Raw genomic sequence first — 16,470 nt, 5'->3', positions numbered from 1 at the left:
CTGAGAGGGTGGGGGGCAGGCTTGGGGAATGCCGGCCCCAGCCCTCCTCTCACTGGCAACTCCAGAAACTTCGTGCAGCACACTTGCCCTTCCCCGCCTGGAAGGAGGAGTGTTTGCTGGAGCTGAACAGCTGCTCAGGGTGCAGGGAGGCGAATGTTACTAAATATACGTTCTTCTTGTACATTGGTGTGTCAAGAAAAATTATATCTCCATGTTCCCCATTTGGGTGTTCTTCATTTTGTTTTATTTTTGTCTTTTTAGGGCCACACCCAGCACATGGAAGTTCCCAGGCTTGGGGTCAAATCAGAGCTACAGCTGCCAGCCTACACCACAGCCACAGCAACACGGGATCTGAGCCGTGTCTGCAACCTGCACCACAGCTTTTGGCAATGCTGGATCCCCAACCCACTCGCTGAGCGAGGTCAGGGATTAAACCTGCGTCCTCATGGATACTGGTAGGTAGGATTCTTAACCCACTGAACCACAATGGGAACTCCTGGGTGTTTTGTTTGTTTGTTTTTTTTTTTTTTGAAAAGAAAAACCTCCTTACAAAAGGACAGTGCACCTTAACTCCTGCCCCCTCAACTGAAGGATTCCATTGCAGCTTCATTCATCTCTCTCCCCACACCCTTAAAAGAAGGCCCCCCGGTCACATTCTGATAGCTTCTGGTACCTTCTGGTACCAGTCCCACTACAGACACTGCTTAGGTCTCTGGGTGTCTCAGCCTTCCAGGCTTGCTTCCAATGCCAGCCTTTCTCAGAGTGGCACTCAGGGTAACATGCTCAAGATTGCCAGGGAAGACATCTCTTTACAATGCAGGCAAGTTATCATGGTGATAGTGCCGTCTGTCCTTTCTGTCTAAATCGTAAATCAGTTTCCAGAAAACTATAAACATATTATATGTATACATCTATGTGTGTGTGTGTGTGTGTGTGTGTGTGTAGCATATGTGTGTGTGCACAGTATGGCCTTAAACCAGATCTTTAATATTATGTTGACAGAGCTGTTTCTAGGAGGAGGTTCAGTTACTGATTTTTTTTCAACTTTTAAAAAAATTAAAGTGTAGTTGATTTACAATGTTGTGCCAATTTCTACTGTACAGGAAAGTGACCCGGTCACACACACACACACACACACACACACACATACACATTCCCTTTCTGATATTATCTTCCATCATGGTCTATCCCTAGAGACTGGATAGAGTTCCCTGTGCTGTACAGGAAGATCAGTACTGATTTGAATATGGAACTGAGATCCTCCCTTTATCGAAAAGAAAGTGACTTGTACCAGTTAGCCTTTTGTTTTTTTTTTTTTTTTTTTTTGCTTTTTAGGTCTCTGCCTGCCATATATGGAAGTTCCCAGGCTAGGAATTGAATTGGAGCTGTAGCTGCTGACCTACACCACAGCCACAGCAATGCAGGATCCAAGCTGAGTCTGTGACCTATACCATAGCTCACAGCAACGCCAGATCTTTCACCCACTGAGCAAGGCCAGGGATTGAACCTGTGTCCTCATGGATGCTAGTCGGGTTTGTTACCGCTGAGTCACAGTGGGAATTTCCCAGTTGGTCTTTTCATCTAAGGTGGGAAATTTTTAAATATGTGAGGCCAGCAATATGGAATTGACATAGCCCCATCTCATTCCCTTCAAACCAGTGCTTAACCTCTTCTTTCTTTTACTTGCATTGGAAGCCAGAATCCCCTACCTAACCCAGCACATAACTGTGTGCAATAAATTTTTGCTGAATGTAGGGCTAAATGAATAAACCCCTATTCTCAAAAAAAAAAACACCCTAAAATAAAATGGAGTAGATACATTGTTTAAGCCAAGATTTGCTTTAAGACTGCCTAGTTTATTGAAATTTGACCCCAAATGGATCACTTCAGCAGTGTTTACTAATGCAGTGGAAGGAATCTGTACTGCATGAAAGGCTCCCTTTATTGAGTCCCTTTCCTGAGAGGCTGTTCATCTGCTATCATGCATTTCCTGCCCACGCCTCTGTAGTAATGCTGCTCCTATCTCATCTCACCTGTGGATTTAGACACTAGGAGTCTTAGAAGGACCGTTTACTTCATAGGGACAAAGATAATCTAGTTTTCATCTGCTTCCTAGACACCGAGCACTGTGAAGTGCTCATAAAATTCACATTGAATGAGTGAACGAAGGAGTGAGTGAATCTCTCATTTAATGTAGGGAAAATTTACTAAGATGTTTGGGAAGAGAAAAGAAAAATTGTAAAGGGTTGGAAACAAATACATCTTGAAAATCAATAGCCCTGATAAATCATCTTTGAAATGATACAGGCCAATAGGAGAAGGGGATATTCTTTATAATAAATTGATCTTCATTCTTTTTTTTTTTTTTTTTTTTGGCTTTTTAGGGCCAGACTTGTGGCATATATAGTTCCTAGGCCAGGGGTCAAATTGAAGCTACAGCTAGCTGCCAGCCTATGTCACAGCAACGCCAGATCCGAGCCATGTCTGTGACGTACAACAGCAGCTCACAGCAATGCCAGATCCTTAACCTGCAGATCGAGGCCAAGGATGTGCCCTCATGAATATTAGTTGGTTTCGTTATCACTGAGCCACAATGGAAACTCCTGATTTTCATTCACTTTTCATTGCTGCTTAAAATCAGCAAAAAGGAGGCACATATTTAGAATTGCTATCTTATTTCTGTAAGCCCATTTGCCTTATTCTCAATGGGTTTCCTACTGTCTAGGTCTTATTTTCAATACTAAATCCTTCACCCAAGTATTCAATTTATTTGGCTCTAGGGAAAGGTCATTAACTGTCCCAGAATGAATGTCCCTACTGTAACAACGTGGCCCCATGGCCAAGCAGCCAACATCAAGTTCTACAACCCAGCCATCTCTTGGCCCTTTCCCAAGTCTCCTATGAAGGCAGGGCTTGGCGGCAAGCTGCCAAGGCCAAGACTATGGGTATGCCTGTGTTTCTTCTGGCGTCTTGACCAATATAATCAATAAACTGTTTCCCACTTTAAACTTTTCAACATAAGGTTTCTCTTGTTGGAGATGATGAGATGAAATTTACTATAAAACTATACGCCAAAGAAAACCCATTTTACCCTTCAGAAGCTAGAATGTTCATTTCCTCCAACGACGCTGAAACCCAAGAATGCTTCCACAGCATCGGTAACACCCAGGGCCAACAAAGAAGAGGGCATCTCCCTGCCACCTTTTTCTTTTTCAACTACCGTTGTGTGTCTCCCCACCTACAGTGTGAACATAACCTTGCTGGCGGGAGAGATCGACATTTCTACATATTCCTTGGCCTCCTGCAGGGACCACTCCAGTGACCTACTGGGAAACTGTAAGTGACGTTTTTTTAAAAGTTTCTAATTTTGTGGCTGCAGTGATTATAAAGAGCAACTTTACGGAACAGATTAGGAGTTGCCGAGTGGCCTAGCAGTTAAGGATCCAGTGTTGTCGCAGCTGTGGCTCCAGTCACTGTTGTGGCACGGGTTCGACTCTAGCCTGGGAACTTCTGCATAACATAGGCATGGCCAAAAAACCAATGAACCAAACAGATGAACAAAATATGATAATAGCCGGGAGAGGGGGAGTTATACTTTTTCTTTCTCTGGCTAATTTCTGGTGTAAGTCACAGCACACTCAAACTCAAAGTGGCTCAAACGAAATACTTTATCAATAGCTTCTCACTTAATTGGTAAAACAGGTCTGCAATATCAGTAAGAATCCAGGGGGCAGCAAGAGAAAAACAATTACATGCAAAGGAAACCCCATAAGACAATTGCTAATTTTTCGGCAGAAAATATACTGCATTCACATATATTGCAGGAGAGAATTTCAACTACAAAATAGTATTGTTCAATATGATCTCACTTTTATTTAAAGTTGTATTAATATAAAAGGTAGTGGAAGCATATATAAGGAAATTTTAACACTAGTTATTACTTGATAATGAATTTTCAGATCAGTTTTATCATTTCTTATCTATATTTTTTGAATTTTCTGCAGTAGTATAAAACCTGTAAAATTAAAATTTTTCTTATCATCAGGATAATGATAAAACATAATATATATTGAAAGCTTACCACTGTACTCAATGTTTTGCCTTTGTTTTTTCATGGAATTATGAAGTTGTCCTTTAGTGGGGGGAGGTGTTACCCCAACAAAGCATCAATCATTGTAGGGTGGAATATTACTCAGCATAAAAAAGAATAAAATCTTGGCATTTGTGGTAACATGGATGGACCTGGAGGCTATTAAGCCAAGTGAAATAAGTCAGAGAAAAGCAAATACCATGTAATTTCACTTACGTATGAAATCTAAAAAACAAACCAAACAAAACATAACAGAAACAAACTCATAGATACAGAGAGCGCAGGGGAGGGCGATGGGGGTACAGATGAAATAGATGAAGAGGATTAAGAGATACAAGCTTCCAGCTAATAAAATAAATAAGCCAGGAGATGTAACATACACACAGGGAAAACAGAATTATGATCATTTCATAATGTATAAAAATATTGAACCACTGTGTCATACACCTGAAACTAAATAATATTCTATGTTAATTACAACTCAATTTATAAAAAGATTCCAGGGTTTCTCCAGCTTCACATTTTGCCACCTTTAATGTGTCAGTAAAGTCTGCAATAATACTGCAATATGGCTACACCAGCTCTAGATATTTTGTCTTCACATAACCCGACCAAAAGCAGGAAGAAAGAGGAGCCAAAACAGCATCTGTCTGTGCCACTTTCTTTCTTATCAAAGAGGAAAATTGCCCTAGAACCTCTTTTCCCCAGCGTTCTCTTTACATTTCACTCATCAGTAGTGGGGCAATGGCTACAATCACCCGTGAAAGAGAATACAGTGATCGTGATTGGCTGTTTTAGTCTGGATTCTCTAGAGAAACAGAATCGATAGAGGAAAAAAAATACATAATCATATATACTACTTTTTATTTTTACATATAAAAGAGTTATTATAAGGAATTAGTTCATGTGATCATGGACGCTGACAAATTCCAAGGTCTGCAGTCAGCAAGCTGGAGACCCAGGAAAATCAAAGGTGTAATAAGAGCCAGTCTGAGTTTGTGTATGAGTCTGACAGCAGAGAAGACTAACGTCCCAGCTCTAAGACAGTCAGGCAGAGAGTCAGAATTTTCTTTTCCTCGGCCTCTTTGATCTAGGCAGGACATCGACGGATGGATGAAGCCCATCCACATTTGGGAGGGCAGTCTGCTTCACCAAATCAACCAATCAAATGTTAAAATCTCATTCAGAAACACCCTCTCAGACACATCGAGTTTAACCAAATATCTGGGCACCCCATGGCCCAGTCAATTTAATACAGAATTAACCACCACATTGGCTTAGACTAAGAATAATCCATTGGCGCCGAGCCTACTTTTCCTAGCATGTCACTGCTCAATACACAAACTAAATTTGGATTGTTAGCAAGAAGGAAATGTGGGATACTGACTAGACCACAGAGAGTTTCTTTTGCAGTTGTGAATGTGTTTATGAAAAGATTTGATGAGGGGGTTAACAACAAACCTCAAACAAATTTGGATGATAGTCATATGATTATCTCTCTGGGGCCTCATAAAATAAGAATAATGGCATCTGGGGGGATCATTTGGGTTTGACATGCCTGAGGTTTCTTGGAAGTTCTATTAGTTTGGGTCTAGTTGCTTTTCAAGTCTACAGGGGTGTCTAGCTTTTTGAGTATACCCTATTTCACCCCTCTTTACATATTTAAATGAAAATAAAAAAGACAAAAAAAAAAAAGAAAAGAAAGGTACTTCTTTGAAACGAATTTTAGTATTATTCACATAGCTTCCATTTACCTTCGTTCAGAAAAAAGCCTTTTTTGCCGAGGTAATTTGGACTCTGCAACAGGTTTGAGTCTCGACCTGATCTATATCTATAATCATCCCCCTTTCTATGCCAGTATGCTACTTTCCAAATCATCCTTTTCCTTTTTTTTTTTTTTTTTTGTCCTTTTTAGGGCCACACCCATAGCATATGGAGGTTCCCAGGCTAGGGGTCCAATCAGAGCTCTTGCTGCTGGCCTACATCACAGCCATAGCAACACCAGATCTGAGCCGCGTCTGTAACCTACACCACAGCTCCTGGCAATGCTGGATCCTTAACCCACTGAGCAAGACCAGGGACCAAACCCGCAACCTCATGGTTCCTAGTTGGATGCGTTTCCACTTCGCCACGATGGGAACTCCCTTTTCCCTAATTTTATTGCCTGTCTCCAAAATGAAGGCTGTAGGCAGAAGTCAAGAAGAGCTGAATTTCCAGATGACTGAGGAATAGTAGAAAGAAATGAAATTCTACAATGAATATTGATTTATTTGCTTGGTTGGGGTAACACCTCCCCCCACTAAAGAACAACCTTATAATTCCATGCGGGGAAAAACAAAGGCACTGTGTGCAGTGGTAAGCTTTCAACAAATGTTATTTATTATGTTTTATCATTGTCCTGATGATAAGAAAAATTTTATTTTTACAAGTTATATATTACTGTAGAAAATTCGAAAATGTAGATGAGATGATAAAAATGAACTGAAGTTCCATTATCAAGTAATAGCCAGTGTTAAAATTTCCTTATATATGCTTCCAACATTTTTCCATTCACATGAATACATTTTTAAATAAAAGTGAGATCATATTGAACAATGCTGTTTTGCAATTGACATTCTCTCTTACAATACACTTAACATATTATTCCATATTAACATATACAGTTTTACTGCATGATGTTTTGTTTATATGGCTGTTCTACATTTTGCTAAAGCAATCCTCTATTGAATATTTAACCTATGAAGATATTTCTTTCTTTTTTTTTGTCTTTTTGCCTTTTTCTAGGGCTGCACCTGCAGCATATGGAGGTTCCCAGGCTAGAGGTCTAATCGGAGCTGTAGCCGCCAGCCTACACCAGAGCCACAGCAACGCGGGATCTGAGCCATGTCTGCGACCTACACCACTGCTCACGGCAACACCGGATCCTTAACCCATTGAGCGAGGCCAGGGATCGAACCTGAAACCTCATGGTTCCTAGTTGGATTCGTTAACCACTGAGCCACGATGGGAACTCCTATGAAGATATTTCTAAATAAAAAAGGGATCCCCTGGCTCAGAGCTTTGCAATATTAGGAGTTTTTCATACTCCGGTGAGGGCTCTGCATTTATAGCCGTGTCCCTGGTTCCAGCTACTGGGGAATGCACAGTCCTAGAGTGTTCATTCTGTTTCTTTGAATCTCTATTTCCTGAGTGTGATATCCCTAGTTGTGTGTGAACTTCTCTTATCTCAGCTAAAGTTTCCAGAGGATTAAGAGCATCGAAGACCCATTCCTTACAATTGCTCCATACTAGTGCTGGAGGCAATGGCTGGGAACCTGGCAAAATGCAAGACTGTGAGCCGTGTTCATGGAGAGTTTCTAGAACATGTACTTACAGAAACTGGATGGCACTCTCTAAGCCCCAAGTTACAAATGGTTTGTCTAAAGCCATAGCAACTCTCTCAACAGTACTTTGGAGCTACTTTCTGGAGCTCCCCCAAATTCTCCCTTTGTGTCACAACCATTGGAGCCAAATGTAGTTTTTAATCCTAGGAGCCTTAGTGGGTAGATTTACTTAGATATATTTTCATTACCAAAACTACTGGTCATGTTTGGGCGATTTTGTAATGTGACTACCCATCAGGTCAGTACGTATTTATTGTGTGTTTTGGAGTGAGTGAGGTTATCTGTCTATCATGGATAGCATATATCACATTAATTAATTGGAACTGTGTGTACACTTTTATCTGAATAGCTTCCACAATGACAAATTGGCATTTTCCTCACCTATTTATTGCATTCTCTCCTTTTTATGTTCTTATTTCTCGTCCTATGATTTCTATGAGTATTAAAATAGGATCACAGAAGTCAAGCACCTAGCTCAGTGCCCCATGTAGAAGGCACGCAGTAAATGATTTTTCCCTCTCCTTTTCTGCTTTTATATGATACTGTAGTTTACAGAACATTTTGATGTACACATTCATTTGGTCTTCTTGACCCTGAGAGGGAGGGTCATTTCGTATATGAGAAAGTATTTAAATCTCGCTGTGTCAGTCCTACTTCTTGTTTTTGATTTCAAAATATTTCAATAAAAATACTTCCCCTGTGTGTCTTTCTTTCAAATAGCTCAACAAGTCAGGGTTCACTGAATGACACATAGCAATAGTGAGAATGTTTTTTTCTACTGAAATCCACCTTAAAAGGAGGTGGTCATTTTTTTGCCTCCAGAAATTTTGCTGCTGATAGAAGAAGACAAAGGACCCTTTCTAGTGTGAATTTATGGAATGATTGTCTGCCCATAAAAAATTATTCTCCAGCTTGGAGCAATTAAAATGGTCTCTCTCCTCTCCAAATTAATGTAATTAATACTACAGTCTTGGTTGTTTATCATGACTTGATAATATCACAAGGGAATGAAAATATTGGCTCTTTTATCCCTTTAAATAGCTGAGATGAAACTGTTCGAGCTCTAATGTTACAACAGCTGTTTCTCATGTCCTAGAATATAATTGGTTGGTGCTGAGGTTACTAAATTGTAAGAAATTGACTTTGGTTTTATGCTTGCCTACTTTTGGTGAAGGGAGAGATGGGAAATATTAGATTTTTCCTGTAATGAAAAAGGTAAAACCTTCCCTAATGAAATGGCAGCTTCCAGGTCTCATCTGTATAATTTTCTTTACTGGCGCACTGTCTCTGGGTTTGCTGGATAACATGGCTGGGAAAGCAGGACCATTCTAGCTTTCCTCCTAATTAGCTCCCAACCCAGCACAGCTGGTCAAAACGCATCAGGGCTTTCCCACGAGGGCCTCTTTCTGGAAGTCACTGTAAAGTGATCTGGTCTCCAGTGAGAAATGCAATAGGGGATTTGAGACCATCATGATCCCAAATACTTTGTAGAAGGGAGGTTCCTTTATCTGAATATCTTTCTTGCTTAGGGACATTGTTCTCAAAATGTCCTTGGATCAGCCCCATTAGCATCACCTAGGAACGGATGCAGGTTCCCAGGCCAAACCTAGACTATTAAATTAGAAACTCTGGAAGGGGTGGGCCTGGGAATCTGCATCTGTTCCTTGGTTGATGCTCCCATGCATTCTCATGAACTGAATGGCTGGAACCAAAGCTGTGGAACAGATCTAGTGGGACGGTCACAAGGTGGAATTTAAGGGGCAGACCTAACTTTAACACCAGAGAAGTTTTTCCAGTTATAAATCCAGATGTCCACTGTTGAGTTCTGATTTCCCTGGTGTTCTCTTTCCAATGAGCTATAGCTTCTCCATCCTTTAGAAACTCCCCTTAGGTTGGAAAGGAATCAAGTATGTGCTGGATTTTTCCAGCAGCTTCTAGGCTGGCAAGTTTCCTTTAACCTTTGAAAACTACTTCGAAGTTTCCCTTTGAGAAAACCTAGAGCTATGCACAGCTGATATCTTTGCTCCTGGATCTGGCTCCCCTAGACCAGCTGCAGCTATGCAAACTGGAGGAAGGGAAGTTGCTCTGATACCTGCTGTGAAGTAATGGCAGGAGCCTTTAGGAGATGTGGAATGTGAAGCAAAAGTGTGATCAGTCAGCAAGGAAGAAAACCCAGAGCTTCCTGTTTGGACAAATTCCTAGTTTCTTTTTGCCTGTTCTTCCTCTTCCATCTCTTTGGTAATAGGAGTTCTTCCTCCACCAGAATGCACAGCCCCATTTCCCAGCAGTGCTTGCATTGCCCTGTAGACACTAGGTTACGCAGAATGTAGAAGTATCAGCTTAAATTGAAGAACAGAAGTTTTCCTTCCGTGCTGTGTTCTTAAGCTCTACAAGTTAGCACAGCACCATCCAAAAAATATTAAGAATACACATGAGGGGTAGTTGCAGAAGTAGTAGAAAGCATTTCTCTCGCCCTTGGCACTAATTTTTTTCTTTTATTTTTTGTGGAATGAAGATTAGAGGGGAAAATAAAATATCAATATTAGGCAAAATGAGTCAACAAGAAGAGGTATGGAACAGATGCCTGCTTAGAATGGAAGAATCAGGGATGGGGAGAATGGAGGTGAAACTTGATTTGATCCTTAAATGATAAGGAAGGAGGCAGCATGGAGTAGTGATAAGAGAATGGGTCTTACATACAGATGGCCAACAGGCACATGAAAAGATGCTCAGTGTTGCTAATTATTAGAGAAATGCAAATCAAAACTACAATGAGATATCACCTCATGCCAGTCAGAATGGCCATCATCTATAAGTCTACAAATAAACAAGTGCTAGAGAGGGTGTGGAGAAAAAGGTACCCTCTTACACTGATGGTAGGAATGAAAGTTGGTGTAGCCACCAAGCAAAACAGTATGGAGGTTCCTCAAAAAACTAAAAATAGACTTACCATATGATCCAGTAATCCCACTCCTAGGCATATATCCGGACAAAACTATAATTCAAAATGACACATATATCCCTATGCTCATAGCAGCACTGTTCACAATAGATAAGACATGGAAATAACCTAAATGTCCATTGAGAAATGAATTAATTAAGATGTGGTACATATATACAATGGAATAATACTCAGCCATAAAAAAGAACAAAATAATGCCATTTGCAGCAACATGGATGCAACTAGAGATGCTCATACTAAGTAAAGTAAGTCAGAAGGAGAAAGACAAACACCATATGATATCACTTGTATGTGGAATCTAAAATAGGGCACAAATGAACTTATCTACAAAACAGAAACAGACTCACAGATGTAGAGAACAGGCTTGTGGTTGCAGAGGGGGAGGAGAGAGGGAGAGGGATAGAGTGGGAGTTTGGGGCTAGCAATTGCAAACTATTATATATAGAATGGTAAACAACAAGGTCCCACTGTATAGCATAGGGAACTATATTCAATATTCTATGATAAGCCATAAAGTAAAAGAATATTTTAAAAAAACCTATATACAGAATAGAAACAGACTTACAGACTTTTAAAAATTTTATTATTATTATTATTATTAAAGAATAGTTGATTTACAATGTTTCAACAAGTTCTGTTGTACAACAAAGTGACCCAATCACATACATTTCCCTGTGCTGTACAGTAAGATCCCATTCCCCATCCATTCCAAATATAACAGTTTGCATCCAAAAAACCCCCAAATGCCTATCCATCCCAATACCTCCCCTTTCCCCCTTAGGAACTTCAAGTCTGTTCTTCTTGGCCATGGTTTGCTCCTGTTTTGTTGTTTGTTTGTTTGTTTGTTATTTTTAGGTAGGATCATCTGTTCCATGTTTTAGGTTCCACAAATAAGTGACATTACATGGTATTTATCTTTTTCCTTCTGGATTACTTCACTTCAGACTTACAGACTTTGAAAACCAAGTTAGGGTTACCAAAGTGGACAGGTGGGGAGAGGGATGGACTGTGGTGTGGGATGGGCACACGCACACTGAGCTGTATGAAATGGTTGGCCAACAGGGACCTGCTGTATAGCACAGGGAACTCTCCCCAATATTCTATGATCATTCACATGGGAAAAAGAATCTGAAAAAGAATGGATGTCTATATATGTATAACTGAATCACTTTGCTGTACAGCAGACATTAACATGACATTATAAATCAACTAACCTCCAATAAAATTTTCAAAAAAATATATGTATATATGTATGAATGACTGAATCACTTTCCTGTACAGCAGAAATTAACACAACATTATAAACAATCATATTACAATGAAAAAAGAAAAAAGTGGGGGAAAAAAAAAAGTATGGGTTTTAGAGGACATTTCCTGACTACCCAATAGCAAGTGAGTGACCGGCTATAGCCAATGAATAGCCAAGGGAGATGTGATTAGTAGCACCATGTAAGTCAGGAAATAAGCACAGGAAACAGAAACCACTCTAGGTATTTCAAGCAGAATAGGATTCAGAGTAGGGCAGTAAAGTGGTTACAAAATTGTAGGAAGGATGGCAGGAACTGAGAGCAGGAGCCATTCCTAGGCTTCTCCCACTGCAGCTGCCACCTCCAGTGCAGGGAGATGCAGGAGAACACTTTCACCATCACAGCTGCTCCACCACCTCCAGTCGCATTCCCAGACCAGCTTCCTGGGTCACTGAGCAAGTTCCCCTTTGATGAGCATGTGCATCAGCGAATGGAGCCCTGAAGAGGATGGCCCTCCTGCCTTCTGCTTTCTAATCTCATGAGACTACATCTCATTGGCGGATCTGACACCACACCTAGATTTAACAGCAAGGACAGACTGAGGAGTGCCAGGTTTTTTAGCTTTCTGCGCATGTGATAGAAGGCAAACTGGATCCAGAGGTGGTAGAAATGGATGCTAACAATACCTAGTGTAAGTATCAAGTGCAGAGCAGAGAATCAAGAAATGCTAGTCTGCACTAGAAGAATAAGTCATGTGTGAAGTCAGCCCAGAGATGGACGTCAGGGTTTTGGCAGATATTTAAAAACTATCACCAGAAACTAGCAGAGAAGGAAACATAATGGAATATTTTGCCCATTCATCCAATGAAAACTAACAATAGTTTTCCTTTCTATCTGACTAGGATGGTGAAAATAATATCACAGTTAGCTCATCCCCTGAAGCTGGACTCCCATATCTTCCCCCTGCTTACCCACCAAAGGGCTGAAACTCATTTTCCATTAGCTCCCTTTCAGACTCTATCAGCTGGGCCTGTCCCCTTCCTGCTCAGCCTCCTAGGGTGATAAGCACATTTTCCAGCAGCTCTGGAGTCACGGCTGCTTATAGAGACTGTGCCAATCTAAACAAGTCCAGCTGGAAGGCGCTGCCTCCAAGCTTTCCTTCCCCCTTCCCTCTTCCCAGCTGGAACCACAGGGGCTCTTGAACCTCATGACCAGGAGTCATGAGCTTAAGCAAGAGAAGCAAGTCTCGTTTCCTTAGGGAGGAGCACAGCTCTATTAGAGCAGACCTGCTTCTATCCTTTCAAAAATATGAACACCCTTGAAAATGGCACAAGTAAGGTAGAATAAGCTATAATTGAAGTGGAAAAATAGACAGTACACGATACTGTAAAATGAGAGTGCAGCCAGAATGTTTTCACTCTTCCACCACAACATACCCTCCCACATCAGGGACTTTGTCGGGTGTTCGTACTGCTATGTTTCCCTGTGTCTAGAACATTATCGGGAATGTAATAGGCAGGACTCTGGTTGAGATGAAGGGCATCGTGTTGCAGAGAAGTTAGCACTCGGGAAGTATTTTGGCACTCAGCCTTTGCTCCCTCTGCCTGCAGTTTGGTTGATCTGTATGATCAACCAATAGGCCATGAGTGGAAATGACTCTAGGCCAGGGCAGTCAAAAGCTCTGGCTTCTTCTGTTTTTCTTTTCTTTTCCTATAGCAATCTTGGAAAACATGTCTTGTTTCACAATGCAGAAAAACTCTGATCCTGTGAGTCACTGGAGCCCTCCCCTGCCTCACTGATCTGCATCAGATTTTATATGAGTGATAAATAGTTCTCTTGGGCCAACTCACTGAGGTTTGGGGGCCTATCTGTTGTTGCAGCATAGCCTAGACTATCCTGACTAACAGACATTAAGTCATTCATTCATTAATTCCAAAGACATTATTGAGCACTCCAGAGTGTTAGTCATAGGGGCAAGAGTAGATTCAGAGACTGGCATCAAAGATAAACTATAAAAGCAAATTCTACAAGATTGTGAAATTCAAGAGACATTGTTAGTTCTTACCTGACTCAGTTTTTATGGAAGTCTTGGGATGTCAGTAACTATTTGTATAACAGAATAGAAATACTTGGTAATTTAAGACTGCCATATGCTTGCAGAAGACTCAAAAGTGAAAACAATTTTTTCACATCTTTATGTGCCTTATATTTTACAAAGGTTGTCACATGAGCGATCCCGCTAGATTCTTTGCCATAATCTTGTAAGGATAACAGGTTAGGGATTACACATTCTACTTACTGAACTGTCTCCCAAAAGACAGTATGATGTTTAACTTTCCTTTTAGGAGGGCACCACACCTATAGCATGTGAAAGTTCCCAGGCCAGGGATCAAACCTACACATCAGTAACCAGAGCCATAGCAGTGACAACACTGGTTACTACACCCGCTGAGCCACCAGGGAACTCCCTGGTGTTTAACTTTCCACGATGCAAAAATAGAACTGCAGAAACTGAGATGTAGGTTAAGGCGACAGGAACGAGGTCCAAAGAACTCCAGTGAATAGTTTTGACATAAAGAGTAGGAATGTTAGCACTGATTCAGTGAGTAACAGCAGCCATATGGATCTTAAATGGAACATCATCGTAGTTCATTTATCTTTGCTATGTCATCTGACTCCATGACACTATTAAGGATGTGGGTAAGAAAGAAAGACCAGATTTGGACTTTCAGATGTAGAGAATCAAGCCTAAGGAGAAGAATAAAGGAGGGCTAGGAAGAGTCATGGTCCTGAACAAGGTCCTGGACATTCTTCTTGACTGTTTCTGGAAATTTTGGAAAACAGCCTCTCCTTGGGACAATTCTCAATGACATATGTCCTAGGATGACAACCCCAGCTTATCGTACCATGAAACATACCTATTTTGGCTAAACAAATGATAGCCACACATAACTTGTACCCCCAACTAAAGGGTCTCATTATAAGTTTTATAAACACATAAAAACCTTGTCATCTGATTAGGAAAGTTTTTGCAGGTCAGACACAGAAGGAGGCTTTGAATCTCTCACACAGGTCCTTGAACCTCTTGTTCCCATGGCCAAAAGTAACAAATGTTAGAAGCAAACTCTGACTATTCCACAATGTATAAGCCATGAACCAAAATGACATTAACCTTTTAAGAATCAACTGCAGCATTAAGTTTGCATCCAAATCCTACCTTTATCTCTATGCAGAGTCTATTTCAGCAACTTTGCTTATATTCCTCTAGAAGTTTCCTCTTGCCTATATCACCTAATGTCTCTAATCCTTTAAACCTTAACTCAAATTTCTCTTTTTCTAGGAACATTCTCTCAACCATTCTGACCTACTTCAGATCATCCATTTATCTATTTGATTCATATCTATTGAGTGCTTGCTTTTATTGAATAAACTGTGCTAGGAACAAGGATCACTATAGGAAGTTGGATAGTATACATCCATGAATTAGATTTCATACCAGAGTGTTCGCTTCCTGCTTTCCATTCCTACGACAAATTCAAGTGCCCCTATATTTGCCCTTACTCCTGACATGACTGCTCAGCTACCTTTGCATAGGTTCGTTCTTTGATGGCGTGGACCATTCATGTCTTGTACATTTCTGACTCCTGCAACACAAAGAACTGAGCTGCTTGATGAATATATATATTGATGTACATAAATGACTAATATTATCCTGTGTTATACAGCTTATAGGGGAGGGACAGAGAAAGAAGAGTGAAGTGTTTTAATTTGGTCTACTTGGAGCACAGACCCAGAGATTTGTTAGAATGGTGAATAATCCATCACAGACATGGCCCCACACCTGCTTATTGCCAATCTCGGTAAGTAAGTATGATGGTGAACTTTTTCTCGTGGAATAACTTATACTAATTTTTCATATTACTCTTAGACATGACACTATGAAACTCATACATTCAACAAAAGTGAATTCCCAAAGGTTGACTTGAGTATTTTCATAGTCAACACCTGTGATTACCTGTACCTCCAATATTGGGAATTACCTGGGCTGGGCAAAAACCAATAGACACACAGTACTAAGTGTTAAAATCCTGGACTTGGAGAAGAGACTTGTGGTTGCCTGATGGGAGGGGGAGGGAGTGGGAGGGATCGGGAGCTTGGGCTTATCAGACACAACCTAGAATAGATTTACAAGGAGATCCCGCTGAATAGCATTGAGAACTATGTCTAGATACTCATGTCGCAACAGAAGAAAGGGTGGGGGAAAAAAACTGTAACTGCAATGTATACATCTAAGGATAACCTGACCCCCTTGCTGTACAGTGGGAAAATAATAATAATAATAAAAAAAAATCTTTTTCCTCAGCGTTCCTGTTGTGGTGCAGTGGTTAACAAACCGGACAAGGAACGATGAGGTTGTGGGTTTGATCCCTGGCCTTGCTCAGTGGGTTAAGGATCTGGCGTTGCCGTGAGCTGTGGTGTAGGTTGCAGACGCGGCTCGGATCCCTCGTTGCTGTGGCTCTGGCATAGGCTGGAGGCTACAGCTCTGATTAGACCCCTAGCCTGGGAATCTCCATATGCTGCGGGAGTGGCCCTAGAAAAGGCAAAAAAGACACACACACACAAAATCCTTTGCCTCTTAGAGAATGTGTTTTGCAGAACTTTTACTTATAGAATTAGTTATATGGGACCCCAAGTCAATTTGCATAAATTTTTTTCACCAACGTAAAAAACATTGGACTGTGGAATGAGGATTGTTTTTAAAGCCAGAAGAGAACTTTAGGGTTAAAC

The 16,470-nt window shown here is 40.7% G+C and overlaps 1 long non-coding RNA gene across 1 annotated transcript; it reads left to right on the top strand.

Moving 5' to 3' along the window:
- Window positions 1-333: 333 nt before the first annotated feature.
- LOC146403713 (uncharacterized) lies at window positions 334-15,543 on the top strand. The gene is made up of 3 exons (XR_014843460.1): window positions 334-455; window positions 3,245-3,336; window positions 15,408-15,543. It is a non-coding gene; the product is annotated as an uncharacterized LOC146403713 (long non-coding RNA).
- The last annotated feature ends 927 nt before the right edge of the window (window positions 15,544-16,470 follow it).

The sequence above is a fragment of the Sus scrofa genome, chromosome 4 (genome assembly GCF_054392235.1).
Source record: "Sus scrofa isolate SSC_HxYL_T2T_F1_AM1 chromosome 4, Sscrofa_HxYL_maternal_Yorkshire_Landrace_v2.0, whole genome shotgun sequence".
In the NCBI taxonomy this organism is placed as follows: domain Eukaryota; kingdom Metazoa; phylum Chordata; class Mammalia; order Artiodactyla; family Suidae; genus Sus; species Sus scrofa.
Note: the sequence above shows the minus strand (reverse complement) of the source record. Positions and strands in the feature narration are given on the sequence as shown.